Source organism: Nansenia antarctica (genome assembly GCF_963989245.1).
Source record: "Nansenia antarctica genome assembly, chromosome: 2".
Taxonomy (NCBI): domain Eukaryota; kingdom Metazoa; phylum Chordata; class Actinopteri; order Argentiniformes; family Microstomatidae; genus Nansenia; species Nansenia antarctica.
The window spans coordinates 48478777-48503848 of record NC_137675.1 but is presented as its reverse complement, the minus strand read 5'-3'; the positions used below and the strand labels follow the sequence as shown (position 1 = coordinate 48503848).

Genomic DNA, 25072 nt, shown 5'->3' with positions numbered 1-25072 from the left:
CCCGATTGTTCCCCATTAACGAGCTCATTATGATTGAATGGAGCAATAACAAGGTCATTCTTCACCACTCAGTGAATTACATCCAAGCGTGGGGAAAGCACGCAGACAGTCTCAATGATAATACAATGAAATATATGCAGTGGGTGTATAAAGTTGTTTTAAATTATTAATAAAAATACAATACAATATACAGAATTTTTACAACATCATTAGTCTTATGTTAGGCTTAAACATTATGTTAGGCTTAAAGTATGAGTAGGGTAGTGGAGATAAAAATGGGCATAAAAAGCACAATAGTGTGTACAGTTAAATCCTCTTTTTTTCTGGGGGAGGACCCCCAGACCCCCCGCTTGGTTGATGGTTGGCTCGTCAACCTGAACAGTTCTAAGAATTACTTTTAATACCACTTACAGTACACTGACACTAATGTTGAGAGGCACATTCCAGTTGTTACACTTGAGTATTCTTGCTTGAATGTGTATACATTGGTCAAAATAAGGTCAAAATAAATGAAACAGCAATTGTCCCCGTTCCTGTATTTCATCATGATAAAATGTATACATTTTTCCTAAAAAGTTGGAAATGTCCCCAGATTGCATCTGAGAAATCTGGTCACCTTATTCATGGGACATCAGCACATTAGCTGTGTTGGTCCTAAATACCTTCTTTTTTTTTTTTTACTTGATTTCATCAAGGTAAATTAAATGGTTTCCTAACACTAAGCCAAAAAAAACACTACATGTATGAGAAAGGACTTCATCAAATTAATGTAAACATGTAATTCATAATCATGCACACCCCAGTTAAGTGTTGGATAAAAATGATAAATGCAGTACATGGTTTTGAACAGGAACATGCTGATCAGAAGGATGCCCTTATCCTTCCACTGTGGGTTCCAGGCCACTTTGTCCTGTGTGTAAGTGTACTATACCCATATATATATATATATATATATATATATATATATATATATATATATATATATATATATATATATATATATATATATACAGAGCATAACGTTATGGTGAATGAATGAATGAATGAATGGTCTTTATTGTCATTGCTATAGTACAGGTACCAAACAACGAAATTTGGGAGGGGTGGCTCCCCTGGTGCTAGGAAAGAAAAAAAAAGGGAAAAAAACTAAAAAGACAAGAAGGGAAAGGAGCTGGTTTACATAAATAAAGGCTATGTACACTATCCACTATACTATACTGTACAGATAAAACACTGCTGTACTCTATGCTATGCTATACCTATTCTAACATTTCCTATTTCTCTGCAACCTTATTACCTAGGGTTGTCATATTGCACATAGTGTTATTGCACATTCATTTAAAGTGTCGCAGTTTGCAGGCTTGAAATGTACACATTTGTGCCTCAGCACTACACCTGATTTTTCAATCCAGCAGCTGCCATCAATCCGTCCAGACTGTCCAGGGCCCAGAACCTAGGTCTTTGCTGTGTTCAGGGCCTGGATGGCCCTGGGGTAGAAGCTGAGCTTCAGTCTGTTTGTCCTTGCGAACATGGTCCTGTACCGCCTGTTCGAGGGCAGCCGAGCAAAGTGTTCGTACCCAGGGTGGGATGGGTCTCTGGAGATCTTGGAGGCCTTCCTGAGGCAGCGTGTGTTGTACAGCTCTTCCAGAGAGGGGAGGGGGGCGCCGGTGATCTTCTGGGCCGTTCTCACGACTCTCTGTAGCGCATTCCTCTCTGCGGCTGTGCAGCTGGAGAACCAGTTGCAGATGCAGTAGGTGAGGATGCTCTCCACTGCGCAGCGGTAGAAGGCCACCAGTATCTCCTGTCTGGTGTGGTCCTTCCTGAGGACTCTCAGGAAGAAGAGCCGCTGTTGTGCCTTCTTGATGATGGCTGCTGTGTTGTTCTTCCAGGACAGGTCATCCTGTATGTGCACCCCCAGGAATCGGAGGGTTGAGACTCTCTCCACGCTCCCTCCGTCGATGAGCAGGGGCTGGACCTCAGATTTTTTCCTCCTGAAGTCCACAATGATTTCCTGGGTCTTTGACTGGTTCAGCAGCAGGTTGTTAAATGAACATTCGTAATGTAGTCTCTGATGTTCATGGTCAACTAAATCAGGCTATTTTGTGAAACAAATAATGTTCCCGCAAATGGGTTAACCGAGCAGCCTCGCACCTAACGCTAGCTTCGAACTATTCATAGCATAAACGTTGGTAAATGTCATAAACGACACAGTATTGGCAGGGGATGCTGGAAAAACATGCAGCTAAAATTCAGGGAACATTTGGACAATAAGAGACACAAGGTGTGGTCGCATGGTCTAATTACAGGGCAATATGCGCGGGGCAAAAGTTATCTATAGCCTCTAAAATCACCACGAACAGAACGGCAGAGGTACGGGTAAGCAGGGCTCATATCGGTGACATCAAAGGTAAAAGTTGGTTTTCTTTAACTCAGCTGATAGCATTACCTTGCTGTTGGTTGTTTACCGAATGCTCCATCTGACTGTCACACTGTGATTTTACTTGTGTAAACAGTTAATGAGTAACGTTAGACGGTTTTGTGCGTGTACTCTCATGTAGGCTTGCAATACTTTGTATTGATGAGCTGATGATCTTTCATTGTGACTGTCAGTCGCAAGTTTATATTCTACGGATGTTGTTCAGTGCTGTATGCGCGCTCCCGGTTCCCTGTGTACTTCATATTCGATGAGCTGATGATCTTTCTGTGTGTGTGTGTGTGTCTTGGGCGTATCTGTCAGTCACATGTATATGTTCAGTGCTGTATGCGCGTTCCACATGTTCTGCTGCAGCTGTAGGATATCTTGGTATTTGATCACCTTCTATATAAAAATCACTGGTTCGGCTTTAATGGCTTATCCACATTTTTTTAAATTCTATTTTGCCACCCTTTAGTTTTTGGTGAAATTACGTCTTTGTTTTGAGCGCCAGTGCGCGTTTCATGCGCGTGCAATTAAAATGTTTTTACCACTCCGCCACTAATGTGAAACATCCTAGAGGAAACACTGAAGACATGTAGGCCTTAATACGCTCTAATTGCCATCTCGTACTAAAATATGTTGGTAGAAAGACATGAACAATTATTATGTTAGAAATCCTCAATTAAGGTGTAGGTCCTTAAGGTCCTCTTACGTGTAGTCCTTTCTCATGGTGCTGATTGAGTCCATGATCTGTGGCACTTCGTAGTTGACCACACTCTGCAGCATCCCGTCCCCCACTCCGTCTCTGTAGATAATGATGCGTGAGGGCAGGCACTGGTTGTGCTTCAGCCAGGCCTTCAGTGCACCTGGGAAAGAGAGCCTGCACTTAGGATACTAGGGATCATTCTCATGCTTCTCTGAGGGATTATGTTGAAAAGAAGACTTGGAAGAGATTGTTACAATGTGGCAGTCAGTGGTCAATTTTGATATGGTATCTTATTTGAAATGCTTTGTTGTTTCACTGAACTTGCCTTGCAGAGCCACTTTCAAGCCATCCATGATCTCCTGACCACGGCTCTGAACCACACACTTGGAGAACCACCTGGAAAACAAGAGGAATCAGTTGGTACTGGCTACCAACATTGGTGGTAAAGAGCACATTCATAACCCAAGGACATACTTCTCCATGATCATCCACATACCTGGACATGCCCTTATTGAGACTGGCCAAATGGACCTCTTCCCTACAGCTATGTCGTGGTAGCAGTCAATGCCCACGATCATCAGCTGCTGGAGCTGTGAAACAGAGGCAGGTGAAGTTACACCTTACAAAGTTTGGTTTAGCACATGCTTCTATTGAGATACATGGGGTGGAACATAAGATTGTGGATGGAGATCACATAGGTGTGAAATGTGTGGTTGTAGAAATAGAACACGCTGTAGAAATTGTACCTGCACCCATGTGAGGTAGTCAGTCAGATAAATGTTATCCACATTAAAAAGGGGAAGTTTACCCAAAATTCATGTTCATGTGTATTTCTGGTCAATCCATAATGCATACCATCTCAAACTATCATAATTTCAAAACGTATCATAGCTATCAAAACTCAAAGTCTATGTTTACTTCCTAAAAAAGCCCCAGAGTTAATATAATCTGGAATAGGGAATCTTGGGCAATTTGGAACATCAGGACTGATGACGGCATTCAAAGCGAGATATCTTGACCATTTATATATATATCTTCATCTTTTTAAAATGTGTCTATTGAATAATGAAAACAACAAATAATAAAATTCCACTTTAAACTTATCATGAGCTTTGGTCTGTAGGTGCACAGCCGTTTTTTTATATATTGGGCCCCAACAACATTTGTGACTTTGGGTTTATTTCAATTCACTGTGCGACTTACTGGGATCTCCACACTCCAGAGCTCTCCTCCCATCTTGCAGTTCATCTGCAGGGCAATCTTGGTGGCCACCGTCATGACGACCTGTTGGCGGGAAAGGGTGCGAGCCAACACACACTGGCTGGGGGTGGGACAGTCCACACACAGGTACTTTTTCACACTGTCATACTTATCCTTCCTGTTGCTGGGGAGGATCACCACCACCTGAGGAGGTAACACACATGCTTTAGTCCTCATTCAACACCTAGAGGTGGTTACCTGGACACAGATTAAGACGATTGCTAGACATGTTATGCTCAGAGACTAACCATCTGGGTGGTCTCTGTAACGTTGTGCTGCAGAGCCCTGAGCAGAGACTCCTGGCGGTCCTCGTACTCCACCCTGTACACAGACCAAAACTGTCAAAGCACTGGGACATCTAACCAATGGGACTTCCACTGATGATACCATGTTCATTTTGAGATAACACCCAAGTATGATTGGCAAAGAATACTCAAGGCTTTGTAAAACACCTGTGGTACAATACTGCAGCTTAAAGTACTCAAGCTTGGAACCTTAATTCTAGCTGTGCCCATTCACAGCTGGACTCACCGTTGTAATTAACTTGGGTATCATATGTTGCTCCCTGCCACTAGGTGGTGCCTTAGTACTGTGTGTGTGTGTGTGTGTGTGTGTTTGTGCCTCCTTCCACAGTCTCCTCCAACCCAGAGGGAGAACTCACATAACAGGCCTCTGCATGCGGATGCCCATGGGTGGGGACACCTTGTTTAAGCCGTCCAGGAGGGCGTGGGCTACGTCAGCGTTGCGGTGGGTAAGGAACATGATCCAGTTGTCCAGTGGCCGGCTGCTGATCAGGGGGATCCCCCCCATTTCTTTGGACCAGTCTGCTGCCCAAGCGTTGTACTCGTACTGGGAGACAAAAAGTTTGTTGCAATCACAGATTATGACATTGACATATACATGCAAATACATGACCAGCAAACATTATTGTTTGGAGCTAGATCAGTACATGTTGCAGTAAAATAGAAATGTTTAGCAAGAGCTTCAAACTGCAGGTAACAAGTACTGTAATAAGCCACACTGGGGACATCATTTCTGATGTATTCAATACCGATCTGGATCCTTGGATAATCCTCTCAGCAGGGAGGACTCTGCCTGTGAGGTTCAGGAGTTTGTTGTCAAAGTTGAGCCCCCAGGTATTAATTTCAGCCTCAGCCTCAGGGTTCCTGCAAGGTGGTCAGTTTTGCAATCAACGTTGTGATATCAATATTGTAACCACTTAAAGCTGGGGTGTAGAGTCAACATTACATCAGTGCAAGGCTGCTCATAGTCAAACCATATAGAGTGTGACGTACTTGTGGATGTTATTGACAAAGCTCCCTCTGCTCTGGGTTCAGTCTGGTGTGGGTGGCCAGGTCCTTCATGATGTTGAAGTCACTGCGCATCTTGTCCGTCAGGCCTATTAAAAAAAACTAAAAGTAGCAGTGTATATAATACTAAAATAAATACTGTCCATAAGTAGTGTTTGTGAGGTTTCTCTAGTGTCAAGTCAGTGGTACCTGTAAGGTAGCAGAACTCTGGGATGAGCATGGCTGGGCCAGTGGGTGGCCCCCCAGAAGGGCCCATCTTCTTCACATGGCTTACCAGAAGGGCCTGCCGGTTGTCGGTGATGTCCAGACTATATTGCTGAATGAAAGTGTTAAATCATAATGAGTTCAGTGGTTGCTGTGACACATGGTCAGTGATATGGTCTGATAGTTTAAGTTTATGAGACAACACCTACAGTTTTGTAGTATTCTTTGAAGGAGATGTCAGAGTTCCCTCTCTTGAATGTGTTAGTAGGAGTGTGGTCCCATGCGATATCATCAATCCTGTAGGTCTTGTTATTGTACCTGAGAGAAAAAATTCCCATAGACAGTTGGTTGTTATAAATGTGAATGTTTCTTTGCAAAAATGTAAAAGTGGTTATTATAAGGTTGAATAAACATTTGGTTATAATCTTTTTAAATAAATATGAATATGCACAAATCAAAGTAGAGCTTAGTGCTTAGTACCTACTCTGCATTACTGTAAAGCGTTACCGTAGAGAAACAACAGTTGTATCTCTGCGTTCATCTAGTGGTGGGTCTTACTTGGTGAGGACAATTTGGCCCACCAGCTCCTTGGTGCAGGCCTCCATGTAGCGCTGGTCCCCACACTGCTGCTTGAGATTGCCCATGAAAGTGAGCACTGTTTCACTGCGCAGCACCTTGTGGCTCACATCCATACTCAGCATGATGCTCGACTCATACTGCAGGATGGTGGTGGTGAAGCCAGGCCAGATGGTCAGTCTGAAGAGCACATGCATACAACATGCCACACAATGAAGGACACAACAACATCTTTATTCTGTCTCTTTTGTCTTTATGGGTAAAACCACTGCCGAGACAGGTAAGGCACAGACCTGTGCTGTGGGATATTGAGTGGTTCATTTGGGTCGTAGTAATGGCGTCCAATTTGTTGCATGTTTAGCATCCGCAGCACCCTAGAACAAACAGAGAAAAACATTTTTACAGACAATGACGGAATAGAGACCGACAGAGAAACGTGAGAGTTTGTGTCTTATTATAGGTCAACACAACCATAACCTTTCACTGGGTGCTCTGACCTTCTGAAGATTATGTTGTAGAACTGCAGGCACACTGGAGAGGTGGGTGGCAGCTCATTGGTCAGAGTGATAGTGATCTGGACATCCTCTCCATGATTGGTCCGAGTCTGAAGTACAGTCTCCTAATATATGTGAATGACATGTCATCAGCATGTGATTGCAATTTGTTCCTGTTCGCGGATGACTCGGCTCTGCTGGTCTCTGACAGGGACATATTGCAGGTGGAAAAAGCGCTAAGCACTGAACTGAGTAGAATCTGCATCTGGCTAGCTGACAATAAACTATCAATACACCTAGGTAAAACTGAAACCATCCTATACGGATCCCCATCTAAACTCAGAAAGGCTGTAAATTACAATATAAAAGTGGGTAACATTACTATCACAAGAAAAGAGGATATTACATACCTGGGCTCCATCTTAGAGGCAAATCTTTCCGGAGATAAAATGGCAGCAAAAGTAATCAAAAAAGTTAACCATAGAACTAGATTCTTGTACAGGATATCCTCACTTGTCAGTAAAAACACACTGACGACCCTATCAGGAGCTCTCATTCAATGTCACTTCGACTATGCCGTAACATCATGGTACTATAGAACCACAAAGGCCCTAAAAACAAGACTCCAGACAGCCCAAAATAAACTGGTTAGGCTTCTGCTAGGCCTCAACCCTAGGACACATCTAACCGCTGCTCATTTTTTGAGCCTTGATTGGCTACGAGTACTTGACAGAGTGCAGCAGCTTGCACTGGGCCTGGTCTTCAAGATACGCTACACCACAAAGACACCCAAGTACCTGTCAACATACTTCCAAAAAGTGAACAACGTCCACACATACAATACCAGAGGAAGCTCCACGAACCACGTTCAACCGCGTTGCACCACAAACAAGGGGTTAAACTCGTTTGCAAACTATGCAGTAAAAATGTGGAACGCCCTTCCTATAATCTTAAAGGAGTGCAAAACACTGCCCACCTTCAAAACCACTCTCAAAAAACATTTACAGGAGGCTGCAATCCGTAACTGGACCCTCTAAATCAAAAATCAAATTAAAAGACTACACCCCCACCTGGACTACCCTCTATATATTCTTGTTGTTTTGTTGTTATGTCTCCCACCCCCCCCCCCCCCCCCCCACACCCGAAATACCCTCTGCACATACTAGTTGTTTTGTCCCACCCCCCTACCTGGTCTACACTCTGAGCAAACGCAATGTTATTATGTCGCCCCCCCCCCTCCCCCCCGCCTAAATCTACTGGTGTTTTTGTACCCCCCCCCCCCCACCATGACCACACACTGTACATACTTGTTGTTTTGTCCCCCCGCCCGAACTACCCATTGTACATATTATATGTCTGTCCCCCTGCCCGAACTACCCACTGTACATACTTTGTGTTTTGTCCCCCGCCCCCACCTGTGGTGTATGTCCCCACCTGTCCTACCCGCTGTACATACCTTATGTTTTGTTGTATTGTTCTTCCCATGTTGGATGTATGTTTATCTTGTAGATAGTACTAGTTATTTGTCTGTATTATCTTGTAGATAGTACTAGTTTTTTGTCTGTCTTACATGTAACGATGAATTGAGAATCAAGGACCCCAATTGAAATAAGCCAGTGGCTTTCTTGGGTTTTTATCCTGTTAGTTGACCTTGTATGTAATATGTACTTTCATGTACCTACTTCTGCAAATCTTCTAATAAAGTTTTCAATCAATCAAAAAAACAAAATACAATGGATGCTGTGTCAAGGTTTCTCAATGAATTACAATTAGAACATGCTTCTCAAAACAGCATGTGGGAGCTGATCCATCAGTATGGGTATCCATCATACTGTAGTATGTTTTTCACTCTTGCTCCAACAATTAACAGTTAACTACTGTGACAAGTTCTTACATGCCGTTTGGTAAATTATGATCTTAGTCTTTCACAAATCCGAGTGATGGAGCCACCAGAAGAACCGAACCCTCTAGTGTACTGTACCCGGTTCTCAAGTCTGTGAGGCAGGAAGAGGAGGGCTCCATCAAAGGTGCGGGCTGAGCCTAGCGTCTCGTTATGATGATACAAGAGGGCAGAACGCATGCGGCGGGACTCTATGGGGGGCTTGTAGTCCACATGGTACTGGTAAAGCACCCACTGAGGGTGGGAAAGGATGCGGAAGAAATTGGCTTTCAGTTGAATAGGAGAGCCAGAGGACCCTGAAGACATATCACAGATGACAGCATTATATTACAGAAAACAGAACAATGACATTCTTCTGCAATGGGTTTAATGAGGATTTCATACATGGATGTATCATGTTGTTAATTATTCTAAAACTATACTATAATTGTAACCATGTAATGGCTGGCTAACACACCAGTCTTGGATTCCTTGACATGTTCCATGGCCTGCCTGGTGTTGATTCCTACATCATGGAAATCACCGCGGCGTCCAACCCTCTTTCCGATCTTCACCTGCTGAAAGAGTGTAGATATCTTAAGAAGATCTGTGGAAACAAAGGGCAGAGAAATAATGCAGTTTCACTCACTCTCATTTCACATTAAACACATTGATTGAACACATTTCAAATGTAAAATGTTAGGCTTGACTACTGGTATAGGAGAGGAAGAATTCAAAGTAAAAGTGCACTTTAGGCTTGACAGGTAGGCTCGATGTAGCTCAGTTAGAAGGGCATGCTGCTAACAATGCTAATCACCATGACTTTGATTACAACTGGAACTGTCTATAGCCTATCCATATGAACAGTGGTGGGCCGTCAGGGCCAGCAAGGCCTTCTCTGCTGGCCTAAACATCATCAGAATATACATTTAATTTTTATATATTTTTTCTACAAATATGTATTAAATTATTCCCGTAGTCTATTCTCTTCATTTCATAGCTTTCCTCTTGGTTGCGCTGCTTCCAGACATTTGGAGGGCTGGCCTTTAGCTTTTATCCAATCAATTTCAGCCATAATGTGTTGCCAGGGTACCAAGAAATCTGCCCGCCTGCAGATTCAACAGTGGCGCGAGTACAGATTGTAATTTAAAGTGAGCGAGAAAAGAGCTGTGGCGTACCGTGGTCAGATCTCGAGTTGGCGAGCAAATCCAAGCAAATCCGACGAAGGGGCCTTCTGGATGGCGCACCACCTGATCAGCACCTGCACGTCTTTTGATTGGATACAAACTATTGGGAGGCGGAGCTAACACACTGAACTTGATCTCGCTAATTTGTGTAGATTTAAGCTGTTGTTCTACAAGCAGCCACAATGGCTGAAGGAGGAGGAGAAGAGGTAGATTTGGTGGCAGATATTATAACAACAAACAACCCCCCTGGTCTTGAGGAAAGAAAGGAGGATGGATTTTGTGTTCAAATAATCAGTTGTTTTGGTGAGTACAAAGCATTTAATGTTTTCTGCAAGAGATGTAGATACGGAGCGACCCTGGGGTTCGTAGATAGAGTGTGTGGTGTGGTGCGGTGCACTGGCTCAGCTGTGTGAGTAAGTGGGGCTTCAATGCGATCTTTTAACCACTTCCCGGGCTGCTACCATGGAAAACGACACACCCCCGTGACCGTATGAACACGAGGAAGATAACCAGCCTTAAATGGAACCTCGATACGGTTCTCCTATCGAGATCGACAGACCGCAAAGTTCGGGAAATAACTGACGCTTTCGTTTTCATGCAATGAATTGAATACACCCAGACAAGGTGCCGCTATAACAATGGCAACGCCCGGTTATACGGCGTTCCTGTCTAAATGTATAGTTTCTAGAGCGCGTGTCATAATGATGGTATTAAGAGGTGGAATAATTCAGGTAGGACATCACTGAAGGCCTAGGTGTGAAATGCACCGCCCGCCACTGCCTTCAACAGTACATCCTCTTGATAATAGCACTTTTGGATTTGGAAAAAAAACATTTTAGCCATCAGAGATAGATAGAATAAATACTGAGAGGACATGATGCTCAGGACATATTACTTATTAAATTGGTCTTCATGTAAAACATCAGATTTGGGTTGTAGATTTATCATGCATCACACGTTTTGTTTTTACAAAGTAGTTTTTTGCTTGTTTTTTTGCAAGCTTTATAAATGAGGCCCCTGATGCCCATTAGAATACTCTGATACCCAATTCAGATTTGATCTGAGATTTATATTTACATTTCTGACATTCAGCAGACGCTTTTTTATTTATTTATTATGATCTGTAAAGGCAAGGAAGAGCTGGAGGCCATGCTGGAGTCCAAAGGCGACCAGGTGGACCTGTTCTCCCTCGCCCAGGAGGACGAAAGGTGGCACAGCTCAACAAGGCCCTGCTGGACTTTGACTCCCGGGTGGGGCCTGGCAAGCTGCACCCCAAGCACCGGCTCATCCCCGACTGTGGCCGCAGCACCAAGATGCCCATGTATCAGCTGTCACTGACCATCAAGATGCCCATGTATCAGCTGTCACTGACCATCAAGATGCCCATGTATCAGCTGTCACTGACCATCAAGATGCCCATGTATCAGCTGTCACTGACCATCAAGATGCCCATGTATCAGCTGTCACTGACCATCAAGACGCCCGTGGTGTTTGACAAGCTACACTCAGAGGCGTGGAGCATCAGTGCCAAGCTGCACTGGTTCGTCTTTGGGCATGCGCCCCAGGACCCGCTGGAGAAGTTTGAGATCTACTACAAGCTCTTGCCAAGCTGCAATCAATGTACACCTTCTCAGAGAGGACGTTTGAGAGCATTCAGTCAAGCCCTTTCTCCATCAACCTGGATAAGAGCACATCAAGCTCCAATAAGAAGGTGCTGTCAATCCTTGTTGGTTACTTTAATCAGGAGCTGAAGCATGTGGTCGTCGAGCACCTTGGCTCCATTGAAGTACTAAAGGGCACTGCTGAACATCTGGAAAAGGCCCTAGTGACCTTTTTCAAGGAACACACAATTCCATTTACTAACATGGTTAGCATGATGATGGACTCCTGCAACGTCATGCGAGGGAGTAAGTCCGGGCTGGAGACCAGGATAAGGTCCAAGTACTGTCAGAACCTCCTAGATGTTGATGGAGATTCCTGCCACCACATCCACAATGCCGGCAAAATTGGAGATATACAAGATCCACAGTGATATAGTGGAGATATACAAGGACCACAGTGTTGGTGAGCGGGCAAAGGCCAGGATACAATTTTTCCACCAGGACCCCCCCCAAAATTATTTAAATTAATCTAATATTGTAAAGGGGAGCCTCAGCCGCCAACAATCTTATGTGATTAATCCTCTTGTATACTGTATGTAGCCCAAAATACATATTGTATTTAATCTCTCTCTTCCAGGAATGACGCAAGTTGGGAAGGACAGGAAAGAAAGGGTGTGGAAGAAGCTCTGGTTTGAGAGTCGCAACACAGACCTCCAGCTGAGCATTTACCTCGGCGTCCTTCCCATCATGAAGGAGTATGTTACAGTGTTCCAGGTGTGTGTTTTCACACTAATGAATTAGTGAATGATCAATCTCTGATAGATAAACTAAATAGGCCTATCCTTGTATGCTCTCATCAGTTAGATTGTGATATAAACAGACCCTCAACTGCATGTCTGTGTATGGTAATAGAATTGTTGTAGCATTTTATAATAATGCCATTATTCACAGGGCAGCCAAACCCTTGTCCACAAGCTGCATGACAAGCAGCTTGAAGTTGTGAAAACCTTCATGGGGTGCTTTATCAAGGCTGAGAATCTGCATACCACCCCAAAGAATAGCATGGAGTTGGATTTCAACAACAAAATGCTGCCTCTCTGTGAGCTGTATGTCGGACAGGTGGCGGACAAACTGAAGGCAGGAAATCCACGTAATCAGGTTAGTAAATGTATTAAAAACGGCAAATCAAACATTTATACATTTCTCCAGGTAAAATTATTTAATTGCAATCGTTTTAATGTTTTACAGAGTGTGCTGCAGTTTCTCGAAACAGCGAAGACTGCATACATGTCGACAGCAGCCTATATGCAGAAAAAGCTGCCACTGGACAGCAGGACCCTGCAGTCACTGTCTGCCTTGGACCCATTGGTGAGGGGACACTCAGAGACGGGCATCCTCCTGAAGTGGCTGGCAGGGATGATGAGCCACTTGGTGCCACACCCCAATTTGACGTGCCACTGGAAGTTGTCAAATTCAGCACAAATTCCACCCTTCCCCTGTACACTGATGGGGACAACATGGTTAACTGGTGGGCAAATGTCATTGACACTGGAAGGTACCCAGGCCTCAACCATGTGGTTCGAGCAGCGCTCTCCATTTTCCAAGGACCAATGGTGGAGTCATCGTTCAGTGCCATGGGAGATATTATTGACTGCAAAAGCACCAGAATGAGCATGGACACCTTTAGGGACAACCAATCCAGACAACCAAGTATGCCCTCAGGTCCAGGGGTCAGACAGCAATACAGATGTTCAGGAGAGAGGATGTCAAGTTCTCAAAGGTAGACAAGGTCCTATGCAGGAACATCCACACTGCAGGCTCAAAAGACAAGGCTCGCAGACAACAGGCCCTGTTGAAGACAAAAGGGAGGCAGGAAGAGTTTAGTTGCCAGCCAACAACCAGTGCTGCACAAAGCAGGAAGACTGCAGTGGAGGATGACAGGCAAGCCACAGTGAGGCACATGGCTGCTCAAAAAAGAAAAAAAAGCACTGGAAGTGCTGGTACAGGCAAAGAAGGCAAAAAAGCACAAGTGATGTGCTTGGTGGGATGGACTTCATCAGAATTGGTTTTATTTGTTCAAAAATAAATGTTCAAAATATATTTACAGAGCATCTTCTCCTCTTTCATTTGGGAGAGTAAGTCACCAAGGATTAGCCAACAAGTTTTACAACTTCCATATAATGATGGTGGCTTAAACCTACCGAACCTTAACATTTACTTTCTGGCTGCCCATCTTACCCAGATTAGGCAGTGGTTCTCTAAGCTCATCTAGCGCATGGTCAAGACTGGAATCTTATGACATTCTTCCATATGAACTGAGATACCTGCCTTATATTGGTTTACAACAGGTTAAAAAAATCACAAATAATCCTATTATTATTAACAGTTTACTAATATGGAAGAACTCCCATAAACGTATGGGTCACAAGGAACACCTTTCGCCCTATACTCCTATCTGGAGAAACCCCAATTTTACATCTTGTTTTAATGATGACACCTTCAAGTCTTGGTACGACAAGGGGATAAGGGAAATAACACATCTTTACGACAGTGGTACATTTGTTTCTTTCCTTCAGTTAAAGTCAAAATATAATTCATCTTCCACACATTTATTTTGATTTTTTTCAAATCCGCCATATGATACAGACAACTCAAGGCACTCTTGAAGAACCCAAGCCCTCCAAAATAGAAGGCCTTATCAATAAGGAGGTTCAAAGTTCTAAATGTATTTCTCAAGTTTATTTATCTCTGCTTGAATGCTTGTCTACAAGTACAGATGCTACGAGGTGTAAATGGGAAAAGGATTTAGACATGGATATAAGTAAAGAGGACTGGTCTTTCTTTTGTTTTAAAGTTCATAAATGTTCTTACAATATGAGGCACAAACTCCTTCTTTTTAAAATTTTGCATAGCACTTATTATACACCTGCAAAACTTTATAAAATGAATAATGAAATGTCCTTTTTGTGCTGGCGCTGCAAAAAACAGAAAGGGGACTTTTACCATATGTTTTGGTCATGTAATTTGTTGTTAACATTTTGGAACTTTGTAATTGACACGATAGCATTATGTTTAAATATTCACATTGCAAAATCATCTCGCTTGTGTCTTTTAGGCACAATCAATATGGATCCTTGGAATGAATTTCAAAAAATATATATTGATCTTGCTTTGATTGCTGCAAAGAAGTGTATTGCAATCCATTGGAAATCCGATTACTCTCCTACAATATCACATTGGTTAAATGAAATCTCTAGCTACATTCCATTAGATAAAATATACTATAATATAAGACATAAGAGTCAGGACTTTGTAAAAATATGGCAACCACATATAGATTTTATGCCAAGAAGGGCAGCTTCAGGTACTATTGTTTGATGGACAGTGTTTCTTGTAGGGATGCACGGTGATGTGAATTGCTGTTAATATCATAGCGCATCCCTAATGAATGTATTATTGTGTGTGTGTGTGTGTATGTAGGCATGTGTGTTTTGTCTTATTATTATTATATTTGTGTTGTGTTGTCGTTGGGCGTTGCCGCACAATGGTGGGTGGGGGGGGGGGGGGATACAAGGGGGCGGGGAAACAAGAAAAAATTTGTTCAATTATATTGTAAACATTTTTGAATCTTTATAAAAAAAAAAAAGAAGAAAAAAAAAGAAGAGGCGGCCCCAGGTCATCCAGGAGTTCCAGAGCCCCGCTCCTGACGGCCCCACGATCATGCTGCTGTCACTCAAAGCTGGCGGGGTGGGACTCAACCTGACAGCCGCCTCCCGTGTTTTCCTCATGGATCCAGCGTGGAACCCTGCAGCAGAGGACCAGTGTGTGGATCGCTGTCACCGCCTGGGCCAGAAGAGAGAAGTCTTCATCACCAAGTTCATCGTGAAGGACTCTGTGGAGGAGAACATGGTGAAGATTCAGAGGCAGAAGCAGGATCTGGTGGACAAGGCTTTCGGCTCCAAGAACCCCACCGACAAGAAGGCGTCACGCATTAATGAAATAAAAGCCCTCATGGAGCTGTAGACGTCCCTACGTATGGGAACCTTGTTAAGAAATTCCCATTTTGAAGTTTAGTTTTGATACTGTTTGTTGTGGAATGTTCTCTCAGCACATATGTCCATCGTTACATTCCCACTCACCACACTGCCCTTGGTTAACAAGTCTCATGATACATTTACATTTTTGGGCATTTAACAGATGCCTTTATCCAAAGCGACTTTTCTTTTTTGGGATTGATGTGTGGTTTCATGTATGTGGGAATAAATGTTTTAAGTGACAAACCAAAAAAACAAAAACAAAAACAAACAAAATATATTTACAAAATAAATACATCTTTCTTCTAATTCTAATAGATGCGTTTTCATTATTGTTACCGCTGCTTCATAGGTCTGAATAACACTGACAGGCTTTATATGTGTCCCTTGAACAGAGCTTGTATAGAAAAATTATAGCATGCATCATAGGAAGGTGCCTGGGCGCCGCGCAATGATAATATCCGTAGTTTTCAGTGAAAATAATTGTGTCACCTTTTTGGGCCAGCACCCCTGCATTCCCAAAAAATGTGATAGAAATGAGCCATTTAATTGTTGCACTCTCTCCAGCAATTCCCAGTTCCCGGTGTACCATTCTGTAAGTATTTTCTTCGTGGGGTAATAAAAAACCTAATAATGTTCTTCCATGAAAATTCTCTCCATTGTCCAGAGCTAGAGGTGGTGGATTGTATTTGACATATGTTCAACCATTCTTCCTCACTTAGGACTATGTTTGCTTCCTTCTCCCACTTATCCCTAACATATAAGGTGGAGTGATTCTTGGTGGACTGTATACTCTTCTGTATAATACTTGACACCAGTTTCTTGTGGGTGTTGCCCTTATACGCATCAATAAAAATGTTGACGAGACTCATTTCAGAAACCTCATTATTCTTTATATTCTTATAGAAGTAGTAATGCCTCAGTTGTAAATACCTGTAGAAATCTTGTTTCTCTAGGTTGTGATTATCAATAAGATATTGAAAGGCCTGTATTGGATGAAATTAGGTAGGGATGTCCCGATCCCATTTTTTCACTACCGATACCTGGGCTTCAGGTATCTGCGATACCGATATCAATCCGATATTTGAATTTATTGTTTTACTCCTGAATAATAACAAATACTTCCCCAGTATAGTCCACAACATTTGGCTATTAAAGACTGCCAGCCTTTATTCAAGCAACAAAAACAGTACTCACTGAGTCTGTTACTCACTACTCAGTGACCAACTGGTTTCAAGTTAAAACAATTTAAACAGCAGCATTCAGCATTGTAGAAAAAAAATGAGTTACTGTCTGATTTCTAGTTGTAGTGCCTTCAGTTCTCTTTCATAGTATTTTTTTCGTATCTCACTATGGGGAACGCCCCCTGCGTGACCTCATCAGAAACTGAATTACACTGCGCCAGCCCATTGGCTGGCCCAGGCGACGCTTGTGTCACGAGGGACGGGACCCTCCGCCTATATAAGATGGGCACACGGCATCGAAAAACTTTTGCTCCCTTCTCACTGGAGCTGTGCCGGTGGCAGTGGCGATTCTAGAGATGAATACATGGGGTGGCAAAGGGGTGGCAAGCAGATATTTTAGTGTGGCCATCATTTTGATAAGTGGCTAGCTTAATGTCTTACATTTATGTATATTTATCATCCCTTACAGCCTGTTCTACATATAGAACTAGTGTGTGCACACCAGTGTGTATGTGTACAGGTTTCTCTCTCATCCAGTAAATTATTACAAAGACATAGGTTTGTGGGAGAAAAAAACATTTTATTATCTCTTTCATTCTGAGACAATAAACAAGGAACATGAACAATGCGCGCTGAACTTGATCGTCAGAACAAACAAGAATGAGAGGTTTCATGTCCAAGCAAGACCTTGAAAAACTCATCCATGCATTTGTTTGGAGTAGACTTGAGTATTGTAGTCTACTAACAGGCCTATCTAAAGGAGCTGTTCGTAAATTGCAGCTCATCCAAAACACCGCTGCTAGGGTCCTAACAAAAACAAAGAACTTTGAACACATTACACCAATCCTGAGATCCCTGCACTGGCTACCAGTCTCTCAGAGAATTGAATTCAAAATCCTCCTAATTACATACAAATAACAAAATGGTCTTGGACCAAAATACATATCAGATCTCCTCCCACCCTATATTCCCGCAAGGTCCCTAAGGTCAGCTGAGACTAATCAGCTAATAATTCCAAGAGTCAAAACAAAACACGGTGCAGCAGCTTTCAGTCACGCTGCTGCATGCTCCTGGAACAAACTCCCTGAAGAAATCAAACAGGCCCAAACCCTTAAAATATTTAAATCTAAGCTAAAAACACAAACACTTCTATCAATGTATTTTTTCCATTAACTATTGTCTTATTAAATGTTTTATCTATTTACTTCTTATATTTGCTTTTATTCATTGTACTTTTTATTTTCTTACTATGCTCCTCTTGCTGTATTTTTAAATAATGTAAAGTACTTGTAAAGCCCCTGTTGTATAAGTGCTATACAAATAAACTTGCCACAAAATCTGCTATTAAAAAATAAATAAATAAAAAATACAAATAAATTAATTTACAAAAGCTGAATGCGACGATTGCTATGCTGTGCAGCAAATCGCTTCACAAACTCATCCAAATTCAGAGCTTTTGCACATTTAGACTCAATGCTGAGAACTGCAATACTTGTTAATCTATTCTCTGCCATGGTAGAGCGCAGGTGATTCTTTATTATTTTAAGAGTTGAAAAACTCCTCTCACATGCTGCACTGGTGACCGGCAATACTACAGCTATTTTAGATAATCTGAACATCTCCAAGAAAACCGTCTTGTATGGATCCAAGAAATTAACTAATTCCATTAAACTGGAGGGACTTTGTTTTCCATTTGTTGCTTGTTGATACAACAATCTTCTAATCTGCTGCAGTTCGTGTTTATGGTAATCTACATAACATAATTAGTTAAAACCACATTTAACATTACCTGAACAGGCTCCACACGGCACAGCACCAGAGAGACAGCTCAGCCGGCAAACTCAAATCTCTCACGTGAAAAAGGGTGCAACCATTTCGAGACGGAGGGGTGGAACAGACAGTGAGTTTATTTTTCAAACTTGGAAATTTGGGGATTTTACACTAAATTCTGATTAAGAATAAAGATAAAGATCAAATAATAATAATACAACAAATTATATCAGTTGGTCTGTGTAACTGGGGTGGCAGGACTTTTTTCAAGGGTGGCAGCTGCCACCCCTTGCCACCCTGGTAGCTTCGCCACTGGCCGGTGGCTAGAGCTAAACAGTCCACAGATACGAGCGACCACAACACACACACACTGTATGGAAAGTTTGAGCGGCAGTGACGGCCGCGCGCTGCACTTAGTATTTATTCTTGATTATTTTGAACGTGTCGTTCAGCCCGTCAGTGACGGTGCAGTGTGTGTGTGTGTGTGTTAGCCCGTCAGTGAAGGTGCAGTGTGTGTGTTAGCCCGTCAGTGACGGTGCTGAGCCGTGCTGTACATTAACAAACACGTTTGTACAGCTGGTCCTTTGTGTCGACCTCCCTCTGTGCCTAGAGACTCTTACACTAACGTTACCACCAGGTGCTAGTTAGCTACGGTAGCTAACGTTACCACCAGGTGCTAGCTAACTAAGGTAGCTAATGTTACCACCAGGTGCTAGCCAGCTACGGTAGCTAATGTTACCACCAGGTGCTAGCTAGCTATCGTAGCTAATGTTACCACCAGGTGCTAGCTAGCTACGGTAGCTAACGTTACCACCAGGTGCTAGCTAGCTACGGTAGCTAACGTTACCACCAGGTGCTAGCTAACTACGGTAGCTAATGTTACCACCAGGTGCTAGCCAGCTACGGTAGCTAATGTTACCACCAGGTGCTAGCTAGCTACGGTAGCTAATGTTACCACCAGGTGCTAGCTAGCTACGGTAGCTAACGTTACCACCAGGTGCTAGCTAGCTAAGGTAGCTAACGTTACCACCAGGTGCTAGCTAACTAAGGTAGCTAATGTTACCACCAGGTGCTAGCTAGCTAAGGTAGCTAACGTTACCGATGCATCATCAGACAGAAATGAGCAACTGCGACTCCGCTGGCAGAAGGGTGAAAGAGGAGAAACGCTTTGAAATGGATACCATTTCCACCGACATAAGAAATATTGCCTCTCACGTAGGCTATTATGAAGGAGTGCACACAAAGGATACGTGCACACTGCACATATCGTATTCGTCCATGTCCTATACGCATCACACTATATACATATATATGTTTACTGTTCATATCATATTGATATTCATGCAAATATATTTACTTTTTACATTCATATTCATTGCACGTATAGCGCGAGGTTGACCACCGTCCGCATTGACTTCACAGTAATGTACGTCTTTGAATGAATGAATGGTCTTTATTGTCATTGCTATAGTATACAGGTACCAAACAACGAAATTGAGGAGGGGTGGCTCCCCTGGTGCTAGGAAAGAAAAAAAAACTAAAAAAAACACAAGAAGGGAAGGAGCTGGTTTACATAAATAAAGGCTATGTACACTATCCACTATACTATACTGTACAGATAGACGACTAGGGTTGTCATATTGCACAGTGTTATTGCACAAGTGTCGCAGTTTGCAGGCTAGAAATGTACATATTTGTGCCTCTACTACTTTATAAGGGTAACATTCCCGATAAGTCCAATGATTGCAATATCCATACAGTGAAGAACATGAACAGGCCCACTGTAGACAATTGACTATCATCCCCAAGTAGGCCTGTATGCATGTTATTTAATTATCTTGTATCCACCTAAGGTAAGGTGACCAGATTTCTCAGATGCAATCTGGGGACATTTCCAACTTTTTAGGAAAAATGTATACATTTTATCATGATGAAATACAGAAACGGGGACAATTGCTGTTTCATTTATTTTGACCTTATTTTGACCAATGTATACACATTCAAGCAAGAATACTCAAGTGTAACAACTGGAATGTGCCTCTCAACATTAGTGTCAGTGTACTGTAAGTGGTATTAAAAGTAATTCTTAGAACTGTTCAGGTTGACGAGCCAACCAAAGCTGTTCTGGTTGCATTATGGATGATGTGGGCAGGACAACCCAAGCCAATCACCTCCCGCTGCAGAGAATCTTTTACTTTGGTGTGGACATTGACCCTCCCTGCCCTATTCAGGCCCCCAAAGTTTGTGTTTGTATTATCTGCAGAGAATGCCACCACTTTGTTCTGAAGAGTGTATTTCTCTATGACAACAAGGATCTCAGCTGCCAGTTGCTCTGCTGTTTCCCCCTTAAGCTCAACAAAATCAAGTAGCTTTGTTTCTACTGACAGGCTCCCATCATATTTTGCAGTACCTGACTAGTACTGGCATCAGCTTAACATGTCCATGATTTGAAGCATCAGTTGAAATGGACACAAATTCAACTCTATCTAGGTCCTGTGTTACCATAGTGGTTGCCCAAGGTGCAAAAACATTCTGAACAATAGCATCACCTTTTGTCCTGGCACAGGTAAACTTCGGCTCATAAAGCTTCCTTGTCAGTTGAGCAGTGCAGTCGAGGGAGCGGTAACTATGATTGTGTTTCAATGTATGATATGCCAAGATTCCCTCCTTTATGGCCAGATCATACTCATGTTGGGTAGGCTCTACCCTTTTAAAGAAAGTTATAGCGCTTTTGTGTCTCTTGGTCTGTTGGTGCCAGGGCTGGACTGGGACAAAAATTAGGCCCTGGCATTTTTGGCCCAGACAGGCCCACCCCAATCGGTCGGACCACACCCACCAGCACAAAAATACTTGCCTTATATACTCGTCTTATATACTGTGCTGTACAGTCATATGACAAACTGTAGTATTCCCCCAAACCACTACAAAGACGACTACATACAGTAAGCAATGGTACCAGTGCAAGTAGACCAGTGTACTCAGTGATCAGATTCCAGAGCGAATTTACGAACGCAGCCTTGTTGTTCTAGATTTTTTTTTCCATTATCAACCTATCATTGCGCTTTAGAGTAAAACAAAGCACGCAACTGTCGCGTCTATCTTTTCATGGCAACTCTACATTGTGATTTACAAGGGATATTAACTAATATTAAGTAATATTATTACTTGGTTACATTTTTCAATTGATCCGCGGTACACATGCGTGCCGAACCGTGGGGGGCGATCCGTTACACCCCTAACAGCTACCTATATTTTCCTTACCGGGTCAACGGTTACAGGCTGACTCGGCCCCGCTTCTTCTGTATCCTCTCTATCCTCTGTATCTGTACCCTGCTCCCGCTCCTCCCTGCCAGCCTCCTCTTCAACCTGTTGCTGTTGTGGTAAACTTGAGGGTGCAGCAAACATGTCCCTAATGTTTACACATTTGGCAGCATCTGCCTCGAGTTTCTTTTTGTTTTTCTCCCTAAGTTTTTCCCAGCCTCCCTTCCGTTTTAGTGTGCTTTTGCGCTCCATCTCTTTCAGTATCTATCTAGTAACTATCCAGGCTAACTAAATTTATTTTGCCGGCCGACTCGGCCCAAAACTACCGCGAAACTGAGACGGAGGTCTGGTGCTGCGTGCGTGCGTGACCCCTGACCCCCCCCCCCTTCTCTCTGTTGATTGGGCCAGCCCAGTGTCTGTACAGAAAATTGACCAATGGGCCGCTGTCCCTGATTTGAATGAATGAATGAATGAATGGTCTTTATTGTCATTGCTATAGTCAGGGGTGCAAACTTGTCACCTTTCTGCTAAATTAGCCGTTTTTACTTCAAAATAGGTCATCCACGTGAATCGTGTAGATCTGCAAAAAAATATTTGGGGTGGGGGGGGGTCTACGTCTCATCCAAGTCACATGATGACTATTCTTCTAACTAATCTTCCTGTTTACTCAACTCCGCTGCTGTTGAAATAACTTTTGGCTTCATGCAGCTAGATACAATTCTAGACAGTGTGGAGGACACAGTCACAGTAAGCAACCTGTTTTCAACATAATTATGCGGGTGTTAAGGTTAGGACCGCCGCTGAGACCACCATTAGTTTCAGATTCAGATTCAGATAACGTTTATTGCCATTATGCATTACACATATAGGAATTTGCTTCGTCATTACAGTAAGTGCGTTTATACTTTTTTCACGTGTCAAAAAACAGGACAACACAACAACAACACAGGACAGACAACAGTGCATTGGATAGTGCGGTATAAAGTGCAGTGCAGAGTTTTTACAGTGAGTCCAGTGCATATTCAGTCCTGGGCAGACTTGGGGGAGGGGGAAGCCAGAGTCATTTATCAGCCTGGCGGCTGACGGGTAGAAGCTGAGCCTGTGGCGGGCCTTCAGTGCCTTAGGCAGCCGCAACCTTCTTCCAGAGGGAAGCAGGGTGAGGAGGCCGTGGCCGGGGTGGAAGGGGTCTGCCATGATCTTCCTTGCCCTCCTCAGAGCCCTGGTGTCATGCAGGGAGTTGAGGGAGGGCAAGGGACAGCCGATCACCCTCTCTGCTGAACGTAGCACCCGCTGCAACTTGGCCTTGTCCTTGGTCGTTGCAGCAGGGAACCAGGTGATGATGGAGTGGGTGAGGATGGACTCTATGATGGCCGTGTAAAACTGGACCATCATGGACCTCGGCAGCCTGAGTTTCCTCAGCTGCCGGAGGAAGAACATCCTCTTCTGGGCCTTCTTCGTGAGGGCCTCTGTGTTCTGCTCCCACTTTAGGTCCCGGGAGATGGTCATGCCTAGAAAGCGGCATGACTCCACGGAGGCCACCGGGGTACCTCCCAGCGTGATGGGAGGGGGCAGGGCTGCTTTCCTTCGGAAGTCCACCACCATCTCCACTGTTTTCAGAGCATTTAGCTCCAGATTGTTTAAACTGCACCAGCTCTGCAGCCCCTCGATCTCACCCCTGTAGGCAGATTCGTAGTGCTAGCGCTATCCACCACAACCCCGTCAACAAAAATGTTATCCACACATTGATAATGTCTTAGTGAGAAAAATAGTGTCACCTTTTTGGGCCATCACCAGTTTGCATCCCTGTATAGTACAGGTACCAAACAACGAAATTTAGGAGGGGTGGCTCCCCTGGTGCTAGGAAAGAAAAAAAACAAAAAAAACACAAGAAGGGAAGGAGCTGGTTTACATAAATAAAGGCTATGTACACTATCCACTATACTATACTGTACAGATAGACGACTAGGGTTGTCATATTGCACATAGTGTTATTGCACATTCATTTGAAGTGTCGCAGTTTGCAGGCTAGAAATGAACATATTTGTGCCTTAGCACTACACCTGATTTTTTCAGTCCAGCAGCTGCCATCAATCCGTCCAGACTGTCCAGGGCCCGGAACCTAGATCTTTGCTGTGTTCAGGGCCTGGACGGCCCTGGGGTAGAAGCTGTGCTTCAGTCTGTTTGTCCTTGCGGCCATGGTCCTGTACCGCCTTTTCGAGGGCAGCCGGGTAAAGTGTTCGTACCCAGGGTGGGTTGGGTCTCTGGAGATCTTGGAGGCCTTCCTGAGACAGTGTGTTGTACAGCTCTTCCAGAGAGGGGAGGGGGGCGCCGGTGATCTTCTGGGCTGTTCTCACGACTCTCTGTAGCGCATTTCTCTCCGCGGTTGTGCAGCTGGAGAACCAGTTGCAGATGCCGTAGGTGAGGATGCTCTCCACTGCGCCGCGGTAGTAGGCCACCATTATCTCCTTTTGGCGAGAGATATACCCAGGCTTTGAGGTAAATTAGGCTTAATCCCAAATAGATGCCCTATCAATATTGCATTATTATAAATGCATTGTAATGGCCAGTTTTTAGATCTCCATTAAGACAATTTAATAAACCCTCTGACAAATCTCATAATCTGTTTTTCGGTGCAGTACGCCCACTGGATTTTTTAATGTATTCTAAGTATGCATCATTAAACTGAGATTATCCAAAATATATACGTATGTATATACAATCTGTTGAGAGAATAATATACAATTTGAGAACAAACTTTAGAAGATAGAATTTTTATTCATAACTCAACAAAAAAAACATCACAGTGTAAATGTTAGAAAACCATGTCAGTAGTCCACTTAGCTTTCACAAATTCAAACAAAAACTCAATCTGACATTAAAATGGATAAGAATAGGAAGTGGAAACTAAAAGACATGCTGGGATGTGTAAGTAAAAAATACAGCAGCCTACATAAGTTGGTTCTTCTATCATGCTAACATCTGTGATTTGTTATAATGACCTGTGGCAGGGTGGACTGCTCGATGCCTCCCTCTGGTGGCAAGAACCGTGGAGTGATCTTCAACAACCACTTATCCGTTTTTTAATGGGCCGTTCAATGGTAGCTTTCGATTTATGGGCCGTTCGATGGTAGCTATTTTATTTTATTTTGCCGGTCGGCTCGGCCCAAAACTACCGCGGCCCACCGGATGC

At 43.3% G+C, this 25072-nt stretch overlaps 1 pseudogene across 1 annotated transcript in view; it reads right to left on the bottom strand.

The window, feature by feature from the left end:
- LOC308151673 (piwi-like protein 1) overlaps positions 1-25072 on the bottom strand; it is a 61316-nt pseudogene that overhangs the window by 17166 nt on the left and 19078 nt on the right. Inside the window, exons 3-17 of the transcript in view lie at positions 9324-9452; positions 8948-9162; positions 6970-7091; positions 6766-6846; positions 6455-6652; positions 6106-6214; positions 5882-6008; positions 5678-5781; positions 5434-5548; positions 5044-5231; positions 4631-4703; positions 4326-4526; positions 3619-3712; positions 3439-3518; positions 3129-3282 (exon numbers count right to left, since the gene is read on the bottom strand). The product of the transcript in view is annotated as a piwi-like protein 1 (transcript). The remainder of the gene's footprint in view (positions 1-3128; positions 3283-3438; positions 3519-3618; positions 3713-4325; positions 4527-4630; positions 4704-5043; positions 5232-5433; positions 5549-5677; positions 5782-5881; positions 6009-6105; positions 6215-6454; positions 6653-6765; positions 6847-6969; positions 7092-8947; positions 9163-9323; positions 9453-25072) is intronic.